We start from the raw sequence: 22,777 nt of genomic DNA, 5'->3' as shown, positions 1-22,777 counted from the left end.
TTGAAGTTCAAACCAAGTAAAAGGGGCTAAGTTTTTACTTTCATACTTAATTGGAAAACAAAAGCCTTTTCTAGTAGTATAATTTTAAAGTCTTATTCAAAGGAATCCTAGATTCATCCTTGATTTAAATATCCAAGATGTAGAAAACACAACGACGAGTTTTGTATGCATTCATACGTTGCAATAAAGTTACAATATAAATGTCAACCTTTGAAAATGAGCCAAGAGGTTATTAGTTAGAATGTGAGATTTCTTTTCTATCCATATTATAAAATGTACTGTCTTTATATCATTTGCACATTTAGAAATTACATACTGCTGTGAAGGAAATGTCAAAAGATGTGGAGCAATTATTAAATTGGATGATGTGGCAGGAAGAACAACCAGCTCAAATATTTGTAGAGTGACTATTATATATTCGACCAAGCTAAAACTGGATTTTTGAGATTACTATCTATACTAAAATACATTTTTCAAGGTGGGGGACATGATCATAGGTGAATCTGTCATTGTCCCATTGAGTGTCTGTGAGTTGTTCCCACATATTACACAAGTCATGAAGTCTTGACAGCCAAACATTGCATGTGTGAATTTTGAAATATACAGGGTAGTCTCTAAACTAGTCTAATTTAAAATCAAGCATAGTTTTAAAATGGGATTAATTATGCTAACATTTCATCCATGACACCAGAAGCTGCATTTTGAGAAGTATTTATTTTTCAGTATGCCCTTTCAAATGAAACTTATACTTTTCCCCTGGTGTACAGGAAATATTAATTGTAAGACAATTCCTCTTTTATTGCTCTCTTAAAAGGTGGTTTTTTTTTTTTTTTTTTTTTGGTTGTTTTGTTTTGTGTTACTAGAGATTGAAATCAGGGCCCCACACATACTATGCTCTCTTATTCTCCAGGTCATAGGGAACTTCCTTCTCAGTCCTTTATCATTGTACCTTCTAAGTGTTAATAGCTAACTCAATCTATTAGTCAATTCATATCTTTAAATATGTCATATATGAAAATATTTATGCAACTTGGTATTTGAGAGGGAAAGAGAAAATATGGTTGCTTAGTGTATACATGTAGTATAACAAAGCAGAAACATACAAAAATGAAAATAACAAGTTAATATGAAATATATGAGACGAGAAGGAGAATGCAGGCTGAATATACTTGATGCTTGATACATGGGGTAACCATATATCATGGAGATAGAGAGAAGAGCAAGGCATGTATGGGGGTGGCTTCACAAATAGGGAAAAAATATCAACAGTCCACGGACAGCACTTGGGTAGGCAGAGGAGAAGAAGTTGGTAGGCATGTGAACACTCAGTAAGAAACAGTTGGTAGTGAGGAAGGCTCCCTATTTGGAAGTCAATGCCAGGGCAAGTAAGACTGGAGTCCAAAGTTAAAGGAAGGAACTAGAAAGTCTGGGAAAGTGAAGTTGGTATTAGCCCATGGAAGGTCCTGGATGTTAGGATAAGGAAGAATTTGGAGTTTACCTTCTGTATACTGGATGATTAATTCATTCACCAAGTATTTATGCAGAGCCAGGCACAGTCCCAGGAACTGATAATAGAGCAATGACTAAGACACAAACTAACAAGATCATTTTAGGTAATGACAATGATGATGAGAATAATAAAAACAAGATGATGAGAAAGAGGTGACTAATGGCTGGGGATACAATTTTAATCATACTTTTTATTTCTTTAAAAGCAAGGAACTAACACAACCACAACAATGTCTTGGGAAGTTAATTTATCTTTGCTTAGTAAACACCCATATATTAATGAGAAAAAGCAGTCTCCTGGCTTCTTTCTTCCTCTTAGTTTTATTAAATATTTACTGAGTGGAGCTTTTCTGGTGACAGTTCCTTAAATTTGTTTTTGGAATTAATTAGGATCTCTAGCAATAGAGATTTAAAAATTATTCTAATTGCACAAATTTATGGGGTATAGCACAATATGATATGTGTAAACAGTGTGTGATGATAAAATCAGGGTCATTAACATTTCCATCCCCTTAAACATTAAGAAAAAATTTGATTAATGCATAATCATACATATTTATGGTGGTCTGTATTTCACAATAACTTTATATAGATATATATGTTGTGTGTGTGTGTGTGTGTGTGTGTATAATGAGTAACTAGAAGAGATTTTTTTTAATCCAACTATAAAATCAGTTCCAGGCAAGTTAGTCCTTGCCTACTATTGGTAAACAGGAAGTTTCATTTTTTTTGTTAATAACAATGTTGCTGCACACCAATGTTTTAGAGCAGTGCACTTTGCAATAGTCACATTATAGAACAGCTTAGGTGTACCTCAGTAAATAATGGATCAAGAAAATGTGATATATATATATACACACACACACAATGGAATATTACTCAGCCATAATTAAAAATGAAATTATGACATTTGCCAGTAAAGGGATGGGAATGGAGAACACCATGCTAGGTGAAACAAGCCAGACTCAGAAAATCAATGGTTGGGTGTTTTCTCTCATATGTGGATGCTAGAGAGGAAAAGGTGGGGAAAAAATGTGGTGGAGGAATCTCGTGAAAATATAATGGAGACCAGTAGAGTAGAGGAAAAACTGGGGGATGGAAGAAGGGAAGGCAAAAGTGAAGAACTGAGGAATGAAATTGACCAAATTATGCTATTTGCATGTTTGAATATATCATATCTCACAGGAATTCCACTTTTAGGTATAAACATGACATGCCAAATAAAAAATAAGGAAAGACCAATGGAGTAGAGGAGGAGGATCAGGGGAAGATAGGAAGGGGGGGTTGTGGCAATGGATCTGGGGTAAATTTTTATGTGCATTTATGATTGTTAAGATGAACCCCATAGTTATATAAAATTAGTGCACTAATAAAAACAAGTAAAAATTCTGAAAAAAGTAATAATTGATGCTGAAGGAACCAGACCTTTTGGAAAAAAGGTAGGGAAGAGCAATGTGTTGGACCTCTGTTTGAGCCATACAGAGTTGTTGACTACTCACTATATCCAGGCCAGATGTTTTCTCATCATCACTTGTACTGGACCCAATTCCTCTTAAATAAAGGAAAAATAAATATGCCCTAACACTTGTCCGTTTGAGTCTGTGTTTTTATGTGTTATGTGAATCAAAACCATTTTAGGCAGTTCAGATTTGTCCAAATGAGGCCCCCTGACAAGATGTGCAATGTTAAACCAACATCATGGTCAGCAGAACTCTATGAATGTGAACAAAAATGAATGTTTCAGATAAGAAATGATCTCCTGGACTTTGTGCCAGAAAACAACTGCATGAGTTGAGAATTCTGGCTGATATCTGAAGCAAGTTGATTTCATAACACTGTTGCTTCTTTGTCCTTAACAGCTCTAGTTTCTGTCTGACTGAATTAAGTGTGTACCTTTAATTTGGCATTCAAAGCATAAACTCCTTGCTTTGCCATATTTCCCATTCCCTTTTCTCCCAGGAATCTTTACTCTCCCTACTCTCCTAAATTCTTTCAAGTGATGCAGACTTTGATAGTTTATTTCATTGATCTCTCACCATTAAAGTACATCTTCTCTCCCTTCACAAGTTCCATTTGCTCTCCCCCTCCTTTCGAAGCTGGAGCCAGAATGCTAATGTAGTATAGTGGAAAGAAGTGGGCTTCCCTGTTGGCAAGACCTTGGTTCAAAAAACAGCTCTGCCTAGATGGCTTTGGGAATCACTTCACTTCTTAAAGATTCATTTCCTCACCCTGTACCATGTGGATGGTTGACAAAGTAAAGACTTAGCATATCTGAAGTTTAAACAAAATAATGAATATGAGCTGTAGTTAATATATATATATGTATATAATTGCCTGACACATAGAAGGTGATATACACACATTTGAAGAAAAGTTCCCTGGCCCACCTTTTCTTGTGATTCCACTTTGGAAAAATTTCTGTTATTCTTCTATATATGTAGAGAGAATCAATTTTTCTCACTGCCTCCAGTGGGAAAATCATGGACAACCATGATTTCCAAATTTTAATATGCATACAAATCACTTGGGAATGTCATTAAAACAGACTCTGAGGTGGGCCTGAGATTATTCCTTTCTAAAAAGCTCTCAGGTGACACAAAGGCTGCTGATTCAAGGACCATACTTTGGCAAATATGTAGAAAGTTCAGGAATGTGTTCCACTGCACATAATAGGACACCAGCTGACTGTGTCTTACCTGGATTTTTTCCTCACACATAAAGAGGTGCTAAATGGCTGCTGGCATTGATTATTTTTGGCTTCATGTTTGCAAGCCTAGAAGTCTGTGATACTCTTACTTCCCCCCCCCCAGCCCCCAGTTTGTGAATGGCCACGAAATGAATGCTGTAGTTTCAGGCCTTATGTCCACATTCAAGGTAATGAGAAGGAACATGGGCCTTGCCAGTTATTCTTTTATCAGAAGAGGAAAATCTTTTTCAGAATCCTGTGAAGGCTTTGGCTTAAGTTACCCTTATCAACTTGATGTCACTTGTCCAACCCTCAGTCCAAGACAGACTGGGAAGATAAGTCTTCTGGAAGAAGCAGAGAGTGAATATTGAGTAGGCAACTATCAGGGTGTACTCATTTTAGGTTATTTCTACGTTTGTTAAATGACTTCTATCTAGTTTTTCTCTGCTACCTACCCTTTTCATATACACTCAAGATACTTAGTAACCCTTTGAAGATTTACCTAGCCACCCCAAATGGATCAGTTGCTTTTCACAGCTTTTTTTTTAATCACACAGGACTAGCATGATCTTAATTACTGCACAAAGTGTGAGTTAACACAGTCAGTTTTCAATTCCTTGAGAAAATGTTTACATTCCTACTGACCATGGACCACATTGTTTCACTTAAGTAATTTGGACTCTTAAATACTTGAATTTACATTTAAATTGGGTCTCAGTGAAGGAATTAGATGTCAAGCATAATAGGTCAAAGGGAACATGGGAATGTTAATCCCCTGGCTATAAATAGAAGACCAGTGATACACAGTAAACAGATCAAAATTAAGTTCAAAAGGCATGCCTAAAATAGACTTTTGCAAATGGGGCTTCTAAGGAGGAATTATTTTAGTAAAATAACTCTATCTCCTATTTTAAGGAATCATACATGTTACATAATATGTTTAATGGCAGATAAATGAGTAGATTTCTAATAAAATTATTGCACAAAAAGAATTATTAATAGGAAAATATAAATTTTGCTTTATGAAAAAGGTGACTATACTTTGTAGAAATGGGTCAAAGAAATAATTCATACATCATAGAGTCAAATTAGAGATTAATAAAATCAGATTTCCATTATTTGAGTATTTACATTTTCCTATAGTTTCAATGTGTCTTCCAAATTTCATATGTTGGAGTCTTGGTTCCTAAAGAGGTGTGGTTTGCGGGAGTTGATTGGATCATGAAGGTAAGCCCATTGGGTCATGAATGGGTTACTCCATTAATAGATCAATGGATTTATGGGTTGTTGCTGGAGTGACTTAGTTATAAAAGTTCTCTCTGGCATTTTTGCTCTGTCTCCCATGTGGTACTGTCTACTATATTATGATGTAGCAAGAAAGCCCTCACCAGATCCTAAGCAGGTGCCAGCATCATGTTCTCTGAACTTCCCAACCTCCAGAACCATTGGACAAATAAACCTATTCCTCAAAAGTTGCCCAGTTATCAGGTATATTGTTGTAGCAACAAACCATAGACTAAGACACATTTCCACAAATGCTGTGTAATGAATCAATGAATCAATATATATGGGATATTTAAGTAGTTAATTAGAAGCTGTAAGGTAAAATTTAAAATTAAAATAATTAATTCTGTATCCCAGGAGGGTGTAAATAACAACAGCAACAACAGATACATAGGCAGAGGGGATCTTCAAAGACATAGCTTTGGCTTTGGCTACTACTTTGGACTTAAAATCTGCTTTTGCCACCATTATCAACTGTGTAATCCCAGACTATTTAACTTTGCTGGAAAACCACACAGATTTGTTATGAGAGTTAAGTGAGAGGATGCTGGCAAGGTAATAGGCATGTTGTAGGTCCTCAAAATTCTTCTTTCTGCTGGGCATGGTGGCACATGCCTGTGATCCCACCAGCATGGGAGGCTGAGGCAGGAGGATCGTGAGTTCAAAGCCAGCAACTTAGACCCTGTCTCAAAAGAAAATATTAAAAAAGGGCTGGGGTATGGCTCAATGGTTAAGCACCCTTGAGTTCAATCCCTGGTACCTAAATAAATAAATAAATAAATAGGGGGTTAAGTTAAGTGCCCCTGGGTCTAATCCCTGATACAAAAAATATCCTTTTCTCCTCTCTACCTTTCAGAGAAAACACATTCTGCTTTCTGTTGTTGCTTGTTTTTATGATATTAGAATATTCAATAGATGCTTCCAGGTAAGGCATAATATAAAAGACCATGGGATTCTAACAGGGTGATTCTTTTATTTTAAAACATTGTAAAGCCCCAAGACATTTAAGATGAAGACTAAAATAACACTTAATGGTAAATAGGGGTGATTTGACAATTCTTTCACTGTTTCATCATTTAGACGTCTCAAACCATAGCAAACTTTCCATGGTACAAATAGTTAGAAACTGGATGAATTCCATAGACCATATTAGGCACAGTAATAGCTTATTTTGCTTCATAGTTTAACATCTTTTTAAAAATTCACGTTAAGCCAGATGTGATCCATGCCTATAGTCCTAGCTACTTAGGAGGTTGAGATACAGGGATCGCTTGATCCCATGAATTTGAGACAAGTTTGTTTTCATCTGAAACAAAAAACACCAAGAAATTCATGTCAGTTAATGTCAGACATTATGAAATCTATGACAGACAGAACTTGGGCATCAAATAAAGTGGGAGTTCCTACACTGTAGAAACAAGAAGCAATTTCATGCTTGATGTTTTGGACCCTAAATGGCACTTGCACTGTTATAGCAACATTGCATAAGATTTATTTCTTCTTCTGAATAGTAGGAATTTTCCTTGCTAAGGTTATAAGAATGATTGGTCATATTCTTGATGCAAAATTAGAGGAGGCAGGAGATGGAGTGTGGCCAATTAATTAATTAAGTCCTGTGAGCATCTGATCAAGGCTTTGGCAGCTTTTCAAGGACATAAAAATATTTGAAACTTGCAATCAAACTTATGAGTTCAAACATATGACATCTGTAAAACAGAAGTGAATGTTTAACTAAATGTCTACAAAGCCTAACATAATGTCAACTTCAATAATTAATAAATTTAGTATAAACATTCATTACATTTAAAAACCATCTGTAAGTTATATTTTCTCACCTTGTGAGACTAGGTGTGCATGTCAATGTCGAGAAAGTATATCCAATTCATGAATCAAAAGTTACTTGTAGCCAGATATTATAAAACATAATTACAAAATCCTGAATTTTTTTTTACAATACTGAATTATGCTTCCTGTGAAATATGGCTTTGTTTTAATGTGTTTTATATAATGTAGAAGAAAGACTTCAAAAGTAAAAGAGCAAGGGCTACAGAACCACCCTTGGATATATAAAGACACAGATGTATATAAGAAAGAGTGTTTATTACCACCTATCTTATGGAAATTCTGTAATTGAATAATAAGATTAGCATTTAATATGCAATTATTGCGTTATTGGCAGAGCACTCTAGGTTTTATGCTTTGATGAATAATTCATCTTTAAAATCCACTCTCATCACCCCTGTTCTTTGTCCAAAGTCTTAACTAATCCCACATTTTAAGACTTCAAATATAAAATTCTAGACTTAGTTTTCATGGTGTTTCATAATTTACTCCTAATTGACTCAGTTTTTTACAACTGTTAGACTAACACTTTGTCCTTCTGGCATAAATAATAAACTTTCTTTCATCTGGAAGACAATTTCTTGTTTTTAATCCTCCATAAATTTATCATTTATTGGGCCTACTATGTGCCAGGCAATGTGCTAACATTTGCGAATGCAAAAGTGAATGAAACACACTCCCTGCCTCATAGAACTTATAATGCATTACCTTGCTATTCAGAATGTCATCTTCAGACCAGCGGCACCATCACCTGATAAAAATGCAGACTCTAGGCTCCCACCCCGACCTAGTGAGCCATAATCTGCCCTTTAACGAGATTCCCAGGTGATTCACATGCATATCAAAATCTGAGCAGCATAGTATAATTAGAAATGATAGGTAATAGAATGGCACTTTATTCAGTGGATAAATGTGTGATTCAAGTGCAACTCAGTGGGCTTGGTTTCTACCTATCTCTTAAAGCCATTCCCACCCCTCTAGTTCACAATGCCCATATCTGAACATCTGTTATACAACCTTCTACCATCAGCTTAGCGTTTAGTCATAGACCTTGCTCTTGTTTACTATTGTTTTCAACACAGAATGTGCTCATTCCCCAGTGGGAATATCCCAGCTGATAGCATTCACGGCAGCTGCAACATCCTCAAAAGAGAGATTAGATTACAACTGCTTATCCATTTTAAGATTAATTATGTCAGATATTTCTCCCACTACCTAGAATTGCTGTTATGCAGATATGAGCAACTGTCTAAGCAGATAGACCTCATGCCTGCTGGGACAAATTACTGGGGGAAACTCAAGGAAGCAGAATTAGTGGCCAATACTCCAGGGCACTGCACAGCAATCTAGAAAGACCAGGTATCAGACCTACAGAGAGTGGAAAATAAAATAGATGGGAACCTTTAACAATCTAAAGAACAGCAGGAAGAAAGGAAAGAAAACAAAAAACTGGGATAAAGGCAAAATGTAAAATAAGATAGAAAAAAAGATGGACTAAATTAGTTTCATGACTAAACTAGTGAAAAAGAAATGACTACAGGCTGAAATTTTTAAAAAGCTTCTATAAGTTGTATTGTTCCCACGAAACATTAAAAAAAAAAAAAACAAGAGCATAGAAATATGGAAATTTAAATGATTGGGAAAGTCATATCAGACAATTATTTTTTTGTACCAGGGATTGAACCCAGGGACATTTAAGCACTGAGCCATATCCTCAGTCCTTTTCATTTTTTATTGTGAGACAGGGTCTTAAGTTGCTGAGGCTGGCTTTAAATTTGTGATCCTCCTGCCTGAGCCTCCCAAACCAGTGGGATTACAGGCAAATATTAATGAAATAAAGTTGGTATGTCAATAGTACATTAGACAAAATAGACCTTAAAGTAAAAGGTATTTCAAAGCATAATGATTATTACTAATTGTAATTACTTTTCAAACATATGCGGAACTTTACAAAATCTAACTACATACCTAAAATAGTCTTGACAAATTTTTAAAAAATTATCAAATGTCTTATCTGTTCTGATCACAACTACATTAGAAATCAAGAAGAAGGACTGAGGTTGTGGCTCAGTGGTAGGGTACTTGCCTAGCATGTGTGAGTCACTGTGTTCAATCCTCAGCACCACCTAAAAAATAAGTAAAATAAAGGTATTGTGTCCATGCATAACCAAAAAAATAAATTCTTTTTAAAAAAGGAAATCAAGAACAAACAAAGCAGTAGAAAACAAACACCCCACACTTTCAGAAATTAAAAGAAATAAAAATATATAGTTCAAGAGGTAATATTGGAAATTAGAAACTAAGTATAATTTAACAACATTAAAAACACTACCCATCACATTTTGGGAGTATAGCCAAAATGTTATTTGAAGGAAGTTTATTGACACAAATGCTTATATTAGAAAAGAGGGCTACAAAGGAATTAAACTCCCATATTAAGAAGTCAGGAAAGGAACATAGAACAAGTTTGAGAAATGTAGATGGATGAGAATAATAAAGGTAACATAAGTGAAAGATATGATAAGGTAGATTAAAATAAAAGCTGGGTTCTTTAACGGACAGTCATGGCAACTGGAAAATATAGAAGACAGAAAACAAATAAAACACCAAAACTCTTAGAAATATAAAAGCAGATAGCTACAGTGCCACAGATTTAAAATATACAAGGTCCCTGCAAGATGGCGCATTCCTGTAATCCCAGCTACTCAGGAGGCTGAAGCAGGAGGATTGCAAGTTCAAGGCCAGCCTCAGCAACTTAAACCCTGTCTCTAACTAAAAAATAAAAAGGGCTGGGGATGTGGTTCAGTGATAAGATACTTCTGGGTTCAGTTCTCAGTAAATAACACCCCAGGTATCAGACCTACAACCTACAACCAAGTATCACTAGATTTAAAGGATGGATGTCTCTTATGCAAGACAGTCTCTGGATTTTCTTAGAGAAAATAGGAAACGAGGACCCCAGAGGAGACTAAGGAGTAAAATACCTATCTTCTAAAGCACTGCAACTGATCATCTTTATGCAATCTCACTGGAATTTACTCCTATAAAATAAGGACAGGTATTCCCTTTGACAGACTTACAGGAACGTTTAATTTACCAGTGGCCATGCCTTTGAGAACCACTCTTCTTAGTGCTTAGCACAGTAGTGCTGGGTTCTTGGAGCATGTATTTAAGTTTTGGTCTCAGAGTAAAGACCCTTTCATCAATTCTGATAAGAAAGATGAGTGGAGATGAAAAATATATTTTGAACAAAAATAAGGTGAAAATTTAAAATACTGAGACAAGTGTTATTTGGGTCTTAACTGACACTGGAGGCCTTTTGTATAGAGGGCTTTCACATATTTTCTGCAATAACAGTGTAATCCTAAGAAGAGTCCCTCCTCTGTAGGTGGTTGTGTTGGTAACCACTCTCAGCTGGCAGGTTTTTAAATGAAAATCAGATTATCTTGCTCACGATAATTGCTCATTTAATGTTTGTTGGATCAAGGAGACAGATGAGTAAATCCATTGACTTTCTAGATCATAATAAATGGTAGCTATTTTATTGATGTTTAATATCTTGATTATAATCTCCTATATGTTAAATAAAATATGGTTTCTATATTCAAGTATATATTTATTTACATTTGGTACCAGGGATTGAACCCAGGGGCACTTAACCACTGAGCCATATCCCTATCCCTTCTTATTTTTTATTTAGAGACAGAGTCTTGCTAGGGTCTCACTAAATTGTTGAGGCTGGCTTTGAGCTTGCAATCCTCCTGCTTCAGCCTCCTGAGTATTAGGATTATAGGCGTGTGCAATGCACCCAGCACCAGAGTATATTTCTTGATGATCCATGAAATAAAGAACAATAAACCGGGGGGTATACATAATTGTCTTTATTATTTAAGGTTTAGTATCAGACTGATATTTAAAGAAAGTGCACACACCTCTAATAATCATAAAAGATTCACCATGGTCCAACAAGCTGATTAATCTCTGTTTTTATGAGCTTTTTGTTTGCTTGTGTTCCCAGATTAGGGTATCATCTTGTCAATAAGTTTATATTGAATAGTCTAGGAATGGTTTAGTTTGCTTCATACTGACAGTCAGTAAGGAATGATGTCAATGATACTAGAGCCTTCAGATTTATCTAGTTGAATTTATGTCACCACTGTTCCTTTCCCGGTGCCTTTTAGGACAGAAATGTTTTCTACTGTCATAGTGTGACTGTGGAAAATGAGTGGAAAGTAACTGGTTTATTAATCACTTTAAGTTTATGGCATCATGAGGCCCATGCGCAGAAAGAATGAACAGAACACCACATAATTGTACATTCAGTCTAGAAACTGCTTTGTACAAGTACTGTATGCACGTTGGTAGGATAAACATTTGTATCCTGTGTTCCTCTTTGTGCAGCCAATAGCTCACAGAGCAGTGCTTTTCCAGTTGGATTCCATCCTTTATTGTGTTTATCACTTACTGGCCCTTTCCCACGGGGACAACCCCAAACTTATGACTCAGGTTTCAAAAAGCCATTCAATAGGTCAAAGATAAAGTTACTTTTCTTCTCTAATTAGCTCCTCCTCCTTGCTTGCCTAGTGTTCACATGAATAATGTTGAACTGTGTCACAACACACAAACACAGATTAGCTAGCACTTTGCTGGCTCCATCTGCCAATATAGAGAGCACCACACCAGTTTTTCATTTTTAGTTAGGAATTTTTACATCAAGAAAAATATAAAAATATAACTTATCATCATGGTTGTTTCTGTGTTGATAAATGGGAATTATAAAGCAAGTTCTAGGCTGTGTTCTTATAATGGTTAAGTCTCATGAATAATTCTAACAGTTGATCATGGGTTTTTTTCCATTAACATGTTATACAGCTATATAAGATAGGACTTGCTTTGTATACCTCGAAAATCACTGGGAGTATAAGGTGTAAATGTCCTCACCATAAAAATAAGTATTTGAGATATTGGATATGTTAATAATCTTGATTTAATTATTCTTCATTGTATTCATGACTCATAATATCACTTTGTAGCCCATAAATATATGCAAGTATAATTTGTCAATTTATGACTTAAAAACAAGCAAAAAATATGGTTTGCAAATAGTGCCAAGCTCCCAGGAAGAAAGCTAACAAATTGGGACATTACCAGTAATAGCTCATGAAAAGACTTCGGTGTAATTGAATGCCTTGGATGAATTCATGATTTTAATGTACCCAGTTGAACTATTAATGTCTATTAAAAATTATAGTTCTTTTCTCTGGATACAAGTAATTTTGGACTTCTTTTTAAAATTAATTTCCCACATTTTATAAATATTTGCTTTCAGTCTAAACTGAGGATCTACTTACTATAAATTGTGTCAAAATTGCAGTAATATGCAATAAATCCAGATGCACTGTTTCATAGAAAAGATTGTGGGTTTCCTTGTTTATGTTGGCACATGACGGAGACAGGTACACCTTCCATTTGGTTCAAAAACAGTTAGCAGTTTCTCATCAATAAAAGATAGAAAGAAATTTTGAGGGCAGTCTCCTGCCTGGGGATCACCTTATCCTCAGGCCCTTGAAATGTGAGTTTCAGGCTGTTATCATGTGACTTTTATCCATCACCATTATTCAGAGATGGAATGAGAGTTAAGAGATGTCCATTAACTCAGGGGTCCAGGTTTTATGGTACATCCCCAGAATCTAAAGTTTCACCCAAACATGTACTTATGGTTAAATGAGCTTCAACAGATCTAAAGACAAAAGCTGACAGAAGTTAGGTGGGTTTAATGGGTGGGCCAGTTCTCTTCTTTAACTCCAGCCCTAATTTTCATTCAATGGCTGCAGGATTCTAACAATGGGTACTACTGTTCCTCAGTAAGCTGTATTTGTTATTTAGAAGGCAGATAGTGATTTGTAAGGTGCAGACTCTTCTACTTGCTCCCCTCACCCTCACAGCTCTCTCTGATGATGTGTCAGAATTGTTATCTGTGACACTCTGATAAGAAAGCCAGGCCCAGGGGAGTGGTGTGGCCTGTTGGGATCACACAGCTAGTCCCAGGCAAAACAGGAATTAGCATCTTCTGTCCACCCCTTAGTCTGTTCTACATCACTGCCTTCACAGGGAGGCCACCAGCTGATCTTCAGATGCCAGAGTGAGACACCATACCCTGAAGACACATGCCCTACTGTTCTAAGAACCTGAATGCTTTATGAGACTAAACTTGGATTATACTCTTGCATTAATGTAGGTTTTCAGTTTCATTATTTGGACTTGGATCTATAACCAAGTTACTTATATTCCTCAGCTCATAATACACCATCACCTAAATACCCATTTAAATGTCTTATTTAAAATGTGTTATTTCCCCCCCTTTTTTTCTTACACTATGCTACCCTAAGTTTACCATGTTGTTCAGTGTAAATGTGTCCTTGAAAAACCCTTATTCATAGTGCACTATTATCACCAGCCTGGACAATATACAGGAATAAAATATATAACAATAAAATATATATTAAAAAACACACATATAAAAGATAACCATTTCTCATTTTATTTTGTTAATTTTCTTCTTTATCATGTAGCCCACCTGAGGTATACCCTCGAAAATGATGTCTTTGGATTAGAATATATCCTGGAAAAATATTCATTGTTGCTTTGTGTTTTTAATGTATTTTTTAACTTATACAATGCTACTATAATATCAAGATCTCATTCTTACTATTTTCTTGTGTTTTTAAGATGTACTTTTATATGCTTTTAGTTCATTGCTTCTGATCACTGCTTTGCTTGTCATCTTATACGTTTTACTAATTTTTTACCTTAGTGATTGATGACTTTCATTTTTGTTTTTGATTCATTTTGAGGTCAATTATGCCTAGTTTTGAGATAGTTATACAAATTATTTTCCTTCCTAAACTAAGCCAATTTCCTAATATTATCCCATGAATAGTTTTGTTTGTCCTTAATTTTGAATGAAATAAATCAGTATTTTCTCTTATTTTTTTTAAATTTTTAGTTGTAGGTAGACACAATACCTTTACTTTATTTTTTATGTGGTGCTGAGAATCGAACCCAGTGCCTCACACATGCTAGGCAAGTGCTTGGCTGCTGAGCCACAACCTCAGTCCGTCCCTTTTATTTTGAAAAAAATTAAGCTGCAATGAATTTTAAATGTTTAATGCTATCTTAAATGTGTTTTTTTCCTTCATTAACTCTAATCCTATATAATTAAGTTAAATGAATATTTATTAAGCATCTACTTAGAACTTAGTGCTGAGTCTCAGATGAATTAAAGCTGATATTCCTTTTTTAACTTTGCAATCTAGTAGGGGACAGTATCCACACTATCAAAATAATGTGGAAACTACAATAATGAAGACATTGAGGAGTATCAAAACCAATGTGTTTTAACATCCATCAGGCAATTCCATTAGGAGCCAGTGGGAATGGAATGCTAAGTTGGGGCTAGATTGTGACTGTTGAAAGTCACGCATACTTCCAAGAACTGATGACAGTCAGTGTGATGCATGCCATGATAGTTTGACTTTTTGAAACATAATTTTGGTGGCCAGATGAATGGTAAGTAGAGGAGAAAGAGCATGGTTTTGTGAATACAAGTTAGGAAGCTGTGATAGGGTCAAAGATGAGGACCTGGTTCATGGTGACGGCAGTGGGGGTATAGAGGTGGGGATGGTTTGAAGAGGTATCCAGAGAGAACTATTTCTAAACCACCAATAGCTCTGAAAGTTGAGAAGAAGGCTTCTGGACTGATGATTTGTCTAGGTTTGAATTTTATTTGATTTATCACAGCCATGACCTAAGAAAAAATGATGTGTTTAAAAATGCACTCATGTCTGTACTGCATTCATAGTGCACTGTTATCAGGAGAAAAATTCAGGAAAATAACTTCTCTTTGGTTTAGGAAAGCACTTAATAGGTTGTTGGGGATCTGCAAAGGCCATGTCCCTGGGACTAGTCACTTAGGAATTTGAGGAATTTGGAGCTACCTGATTTTTGCCCTGGGAGAAAAGGAGTTGAGGGTTTAGAATTCAGGGAGGAGAATAAAGGAAATACATTCAGAGGCTGAGGCCTAAGGAAAGGGAACAAATAAAGAGATTCTTCTGTAGAAGGTGAGGATGTCTATGAGAATCCATGCCCAATTTTAAGCAACTTCTGGGATTCACTGACAATTTCTCTTCATCTTTGTTTTCAATTTTTAGTAGATTTTGTTACACAGCATGCCACTTCTTTCAGTTGCACCTTGACAATGAAGAAGATATTATTTGCATCCAAATATCTTGATGGGGCAAAGTGGTTGAGGACATAGGTATAACAAGCTTGGGAAGATACCTGAGGATGAATGGAGGTCAGGAATTCAGGTGAGGAGTAATAGGTGTTCACAAACAGACAAAACCCATTGAAAATACTGGTGTAAGCCTGCGGGTAGCAAATGAAAGAAAATGTGGTTTTATTTAACATCCATAATTCTCATTAGTAATTATATTCCCTAGAATATGATTATTGCTATATGCACTGATTGGTGTTAGAAAGCCCTACATTTCTAATGAAAATTTAAGGTCCAAGTTGATTGAACTGAACCCTGAACACCTAATTTGGAATACTTGAATGAATTGTACAAAGACAAAGTTAAAGGGAATGGTGGGCTCTGTAAGGAATAGGTTAGGGATGATCTACATGAGAGTGAACTCCTAAGAGCCAAGAAAGGCTGTTGGTCATGACCTTGGAAGGACATTCCCAGGGCACTTGGTGTCAAAGGTCTGTATGACTTGCTTCTTAGGTTTCCTGAACCAGGGCAGGCTCTAGGCCATGGGGACAAGATAGATATTTAACTGCCTGGAGAAGGCAGTTAACCTTTAACCATGAATATATGCTAACTCCCAGGAGGAAAATGTGCCTTCCTTAGGAGGAAAGTCATTTGGCTAGTCGAGATGCCTTAGCTTGCTTTCCTTGGCAATGTTTACACCAGCTTTCTAAGCAGACATTGTGTTTTATTCAAAGTAATATGCTAAAGCATCCAAACATGCTTCAGTATCTTATGGTCTATGAATGTGACCACCTGATATCAAGGGTAAAATTTTAAAGTGTCTGTGATCAAGTTTTCTGACATGTTCACTAAAGAGATGTTGCTATATTTCACCACATAATCATAACAGATTTTGTGCCAACATTTTATTTTATTTTTTTTGCAAAAAGATGTGACCATTATGTAAAGCTTTTTGTCTTAATTTAATTGTGCTGGTATTACACAAAGACCATTTATTATTAAACTATTTTTGGCACAGTTTAGAATGCTTGGTGTACTCATGAATATATGCTAATGTGGTAACAATTATGTGATAAAACACAGTACCTCATCTTAAAACCCACTGTGAAAATATTTTATACAGTAGAAAGTTGGGCATATTTATAATAGTCATATGTATATATGCCAATACAAGTGTGTGTGTGTGTGTGTGTGTGTGTGTGTGTGTATACATGCATTTATGGTTAGAAAAACAATTGGGAAACCTTAGGATTATTATTTGGAAGATAAATTTTTTCCTTACATAACTTAGCAGCCTAGAATTAAATCTGTAAGAATTAATTGTATCAATTAAGAAGTGATACAATAATTTGTTCTGACCCTTTGCCAAAATTTAGTATTATTTCACTCAAAGTAGTTTCTTTGGGAAAAATTGGCATTGCAATATTTGAGGAAATAAAATTCACCAAGTATAAATCATTTACAGATTATTGAACAGAATTTTCAAATTGAAGTTGCAAAAACATTGATCAAAGGAGTGTAAAAAACAGAATTCGCTCAAATAGTATTAACTTGAAACTAACTTTTTAGTAATATAAAAAACAATAAAACAGCTATTTTACATTCTGCAGAAACAGTTTTGAGTTAACAAAGGAAGTCGGGCTCCAAAAAAGACCACCAGACTCGAAGCTAAAGATAGTGTGGAGGACACAGTCAGTTGACCCAACTCACATTCTTGTGGTGACCCAGTAACAAAGGGAAAGTTTTATGACATCTTTTATGTTAGTGTTGAAGGCAAAGCTCATTTTCCTGTAGATCCTAAGATCATTGGTGCACATCTTTTGTGGACCAATGTGTAAATATTTTGGCTTCTGAAATTTTTTCTGCTTTTTGCTATGGCAAGTGTTACTTATATTTTCCACAGTGTGAATGTATACAACTTCAAAAACAGTACCACGCATGAGAAAAGTTTCCGTAAAATCACAAATGGATTATTTGAAAGTTCCAGTATGAAAGAGCAGTACACAGTGAAGAAAAACTCCTCAGTTCCTAAAGTCCACTATTGTATATGTGCTATACAGGGGGAAAGTATTGTGTGGCCATCATGGAATTATTCAACTTTCTGAAGGCCAGATTCATTTCAGAAAAAAATAATTTGGGATGGAAATTTCTATTAAAGATTTTTCCAGAAATTATAAAACTAAATGGCATATTATAACCAGTTTCTATTTTTACAGTGAAAGAGTTGGAAAGAGAGAAATTGAAATATGATTTGTGAGTCTTCAAAAATGCTTTTTGTTTTCTATTAACTGCTAAACCTACCAAAACATGGAATAAAGAATGCTGGGTTTAATTGCCCTTTTTAAGTTAACAAATGCTCAGACAGTGTTTGCTGTGTTTATCAGGCACAGTACTAAGCAATTTCCAACTATTAACTCATCAAATTATTATTACAACCAGGAGCAGTGACTGCTATTGTCTCATTTTACAGTGGAGGAAACAGGCACAGAGTTGGTGAGAAGCAAAGACTGAATTCAAACCCCGTTCTAATTCCAGCATCTATTCTCTCCCCCTTTATTCTATGCCCCTCAAATATACCTTTACTGTTCTTATTTGCTGGGATGGTGATCCTTGCAGAAGGAAACCAAAGCAAATTATTTGCAGTGTTTTATTTTGAGATGGGGTCTTTCTAAGTTACTGAGGCTGGGATTACAGGCATGTGTATTGTAGCTAAAGGTGCTTGTGACAGGGATCTGAGAGAAATTTTGCATTTTTCATGCCTTATTGCATCCCTCTACCTCCCTCCTAAGAGGGTACAACTCCTTTGCAATCTGTCAGCTTTTTTTTTTTTTTTTACCCCTTCCTTCCCTTTTTTCTATTCCTTAAAGCCCAGTTGGGTAGAGAGGAAAGAGTTGGTTGACAGGGTTCTTCCCCCTACCTCCTCAGCTCTCAGTCTGTATTTTAAACTCACATTTCTGGGAACTATAAATTTATGTTTCTGATTTTCGTAGGTTATTGGTCTGAAGAAGCTAACCCTAGGATGAATCCACCAATGTGCATAAACTATGTGTTCTAGGAGCCATTATCTTAATTAGTTGATTTTGCTTGTTTCAGCCCCACCTCTATAAAACATTCTTCTGTCATCTCTATGGTACTGTAATGCTTGGGAAAGTTTTTCAAAAGCTGCTATTTTGTTGGGTGTGGTGGTGCATGCCTGTAATTCCAGCGACTCAGGAGGATCACAAGTTCGAGGCCAGCCTCAACAATTTAGGAAGATCCTGTCTCAAAAAATAAAAAGTAATAGGGATATGGCTCAGTTGTAAAGCACCCCTGGGTTCAATCCAGTACCAAAACCAAAACCAAAACAAACAAACAAACAAATGAACCTGACATTTTTTCTCTCTGAATTATGTGTCTAACTGCTTAGCTCTGCCAAGCAATTTCCTTTGTAGTTTCTGTGGAAATAATGAAGTAAAAGGCTTAAAACTTTTGTTCAAAAAAATCATCCTTCAAAGCTTAACAAGTAATGAAAGTTATATATTTAGGCCTTGCTCCTTAAGACATACATTTATTTTCTTTTAAAATGAGAGAGAACTGATTCCAGTACTAAGGCACTTGGTATTTACATAGCACTGACTCACTATGGACAAGCAAGTGAACAAAGATGGCTGACACACTTTAGTGAACTTTTATTCCCATTCTCAGCATCAGACTAAAGACGCTGGATGGGCTTCAATTGTTTAGAGATTTGACCAAGGGAACGTGGTTAGTTGGGGTCAGGAGTAGTTCCTTGAATCTTGGGGTCATGTTTAATTAGTCCCTTTACTGTTGATCATTTGAGTTCTCTCAGATGTTTATGACCACAAAATCATGACCGAGGGACTAATCTTCATAGCCTAAGGTAAAAAAGACTCCAGAAAATTAACACAAAAGACTCAGACAGATGAATTCAGGTAACACACATGGAGACCTCTGTCATTAATTCCCCCCAAAATAGGTATTCCTCTTGAATATTTGTTTACTTTTCCTCCCCAAATTAGATCATTTTATTTCCCCCTTGAGTTATGGGGATAAGTGTAGCTCCATTGACCTGGCCTCTGAAAACTGCAGAGGATCCTGATTTTCATTTCAGCAATAGATTCTGGGTCTTGTCAAGTCTCATATTTATTTAAAAGATGATATATCACGAGGTCAAATTAGTCTTCGCACCAAATTTAGGTTTTTGTGAAAGAAAAAAAAAAGCACAAGGGCAAAGGTTTGCAAAACCTAATATGAACAGAAATGTTTGTATAAGGTTTTTTAAGAATTAATGAAAACATGGGAGGTCATTTAAACACCACCCCTGCAAGGCTGTGAACTCAACTGGCAGCAGCATCTGAATGCATGAGAACTAAAATGTGAACATGCCCTTAAAGGCAAACGCAATGCAGGAAGTCAGCCAATGGCATGCATGCCAAAACTAAATTTAGTTCTGGAAACTATATTTTGAGTGTAAGTGAAGTGTTTTTAAAAAGTTTTTTTTCTTTTCTTTCTTTTTTTTTTAAATCACAAAAGTACTGTGTTTTCAGGGAATTGTAGAACTGTGGATTGAATTGGAACACCTGGCCACCTAATGGAAAAATCCACTGGATTAACCCAAGGTAGGGGACTCTTAAAAAAAAACAAAACAACAACAACAACAAAAAAAAAACCCAACTTCTATCTAGTCTCCTAATAGAAGGCAGAATTAGCATTTTTTCAGGACAGGGAAACCAGATTTTAGGAAAGCTTCAAGGTTATTTAGTCTTCACTTTAGGTTTTCTTTGATTGCTTATGATACTCAGGGTTACTGTCATGGGTCTTCAGGAGCATTGTCCAAATCTGAATCCCCTACAGCCAAACAGAAATCAAATTGAGTACTACCTCCTTGGATCTTTTTCTACCACTGTAACTAAAACTGCCCACCATCCCCTCTGCTTCCTATTATTCATAGAACTTATCAGTTCTTGAAATTGTGTACCAATAACCTTATCTATGTGTTTATCATAACCCTTTGTGTTTATTTATAACCCTTTCACAGTTGCCTACATTTTCTGAAGGGAGGGATGCTTCCTTTTTTGTTTATTGCTGTATTCCAGCACTTTGGAGAATTCCTGGCACATAGTGGTTGGTTGGTAAATATCTGATGACTATCTGACTAGAGGCACACTGTCTGTGATCACCCATTTTGGAGAAAAATACTTCAAGAGATGCTTTGATTAGAATTTTCAGGTTCAAACATACCTGATGAAGTGGTCTTATTTGGATCCATTTAGACAAGAGATCTGTGTCAAATTTTCTTTCCCCAGAAAGATCACATATGAAAATCAGTATTTCTAAGGTGTTCTGTAGTTGCCACATAAAAGGGGCTATATATTAAAGGGAAAAAAAAGAGAAGGAGAAAATGTCTTTCTTTAAGTAAGTTTACTCTCCTTTGACTTTTATTCTTATTGAATGAAGGTCCCATTGTATTCAGTGCCTTGCTTTAAAAAGTTGAAGATGTTCTGCATTAGACTAATAACTTGATCTCCTGGAAGAGGAAGATACCAGATCATGATGGATTAAATCTTTTAAAATAGAGAGGAACCATCCAAATAGTCTTTGGGCTCTGGTCTGTCCATGGCTGCAGAAGGGGCCCGAGGTCACCATTATCAATTATTCCATCCCTCCAGGGTGTTTTGGAGTTGTGTTTTATCTGGCCCTCTCATTTCCAGTGTTTTTAATTTGCCTTTTAAAACAACAGAAAATGTCAACCCAGGACACTGAAGCAATCTGTGAAAACAAATGCTTTATCTTACTGCAAATCAGTAATAATAAATCCTTCTGACTTCTCCTTAGAAGTCTGGATCTGGTCAATCATCTGACAATCCCATGACTCTCCTCTGGAAGTTCTTCTTTATAGCAAGATGCTAACTCAAAAGCAATCTCCTTATCAATGTAACAAGTTTTCTGCTGAGTTAAAAATGCACATTAAGGGCTGGGGATGTGGCTTAAGCAGTAGCGCACTTGCCTGGCGTGCGGGCACTGGGTTCAATCCTCAGTACCACATAAAATAAAGATGTTGTGTCCACCGAAAACTGAAAAATAAATATTTAAAAAATTCTCTGTCTCTCTCTCCTCTCTCTCTCTCCTCTCTCTCTCTTTAAAAAAATGCACATTAAAACTCTCTTTTAGGTATAGCCAATATATATTTTGGAAAATACACTTAGTTCTGAACTGGTGGTCTCAAGGGACATAGTAAATCAAGAGATGGATTCCAAAACTTGTTTTAACTGTCAACATTCACCTTGTCTCCCAATAAGTCTTTAAGTGGACATTTTTATAACTCATTACTCTTGAGCTAAATTGAGTGAAAATGGTCAATTTTATAGTATGTGAATTATATTTCATTGAAGATGTTATAAAACAATGAATGGAGCTGAGTGAATTAATGTCAGAGATACAGTCCAAATAACATCAGCAAGTGTCAGTTGGTAAGAATTGTAGTTCCAGAAAGATGTCAATAATATTAATCTAAATTCATATATATGACATTAACTCACCCAGCTTCACTCGTTTTTTTTTTTTTTTTTTTTTTTTTTTTTTTTTTTTTCCCATTCCTGTACCACAGCTTTCACTATTTCTTAATGGACCAGACACTGAGGTGGAGGTGCTAACAACAAGGTCAAAGAGAAAACAATAGACATGAGAACACACTAAATGCATAAAAGATTGCTGTCAGTTGCTGAGATATAAGTACTTGCTATCAATAAAGAATTTTGTGCGTTTTTTAAAAAAAAATTCAGGACTTTGGAATAAAAGGTTTAGGTAATTAAATTGAAGATGATTAGGTATTTCCTAAAATCAAGTTATCAAGAAGTTTAAACATATTTTTTCCATTATCTTAATGATTCAGATTATGTCATATGCTTGGGCCAAATAGATCCTGCTTTATCTGATCAATCTGTATTTGGAGACTGTTTGCTCCAGCATTCAACTTGGGAGTGCTCCAGTTCTCATCTGGCCCAAGTACACCGACTTTCCATTGATGGGAATTCATCTGGGCAAAAGAAATTGTTCTGAATAATAAAAGGGGATTTGGTTACAACAACTTCTCATTACTTGCAGCTCAGTTCATCAGGATTGATCTCCTTTCTCTTTATAGATAGATAGTAAGAATTTGATATACAGTCATCTCTTTTTAT

The sequence above is a fragment of the Marmota flaviventris genome, chromosome X (assembly GCF_047511675.1).
Source record: "Marmota flaviventris isolate mMarFla1 chromosome X, mMarFla1.hap1, whole genome shotgun sequence".
Lineage (NCBI taxonomy): Eukaryota > Metazoa > Chordata > Mammalia > Rodentia > Sciuridae > Marmota > Marmota flaviventris.
This window is presented reverse-complemented; position numbering follows the sequence as displayed.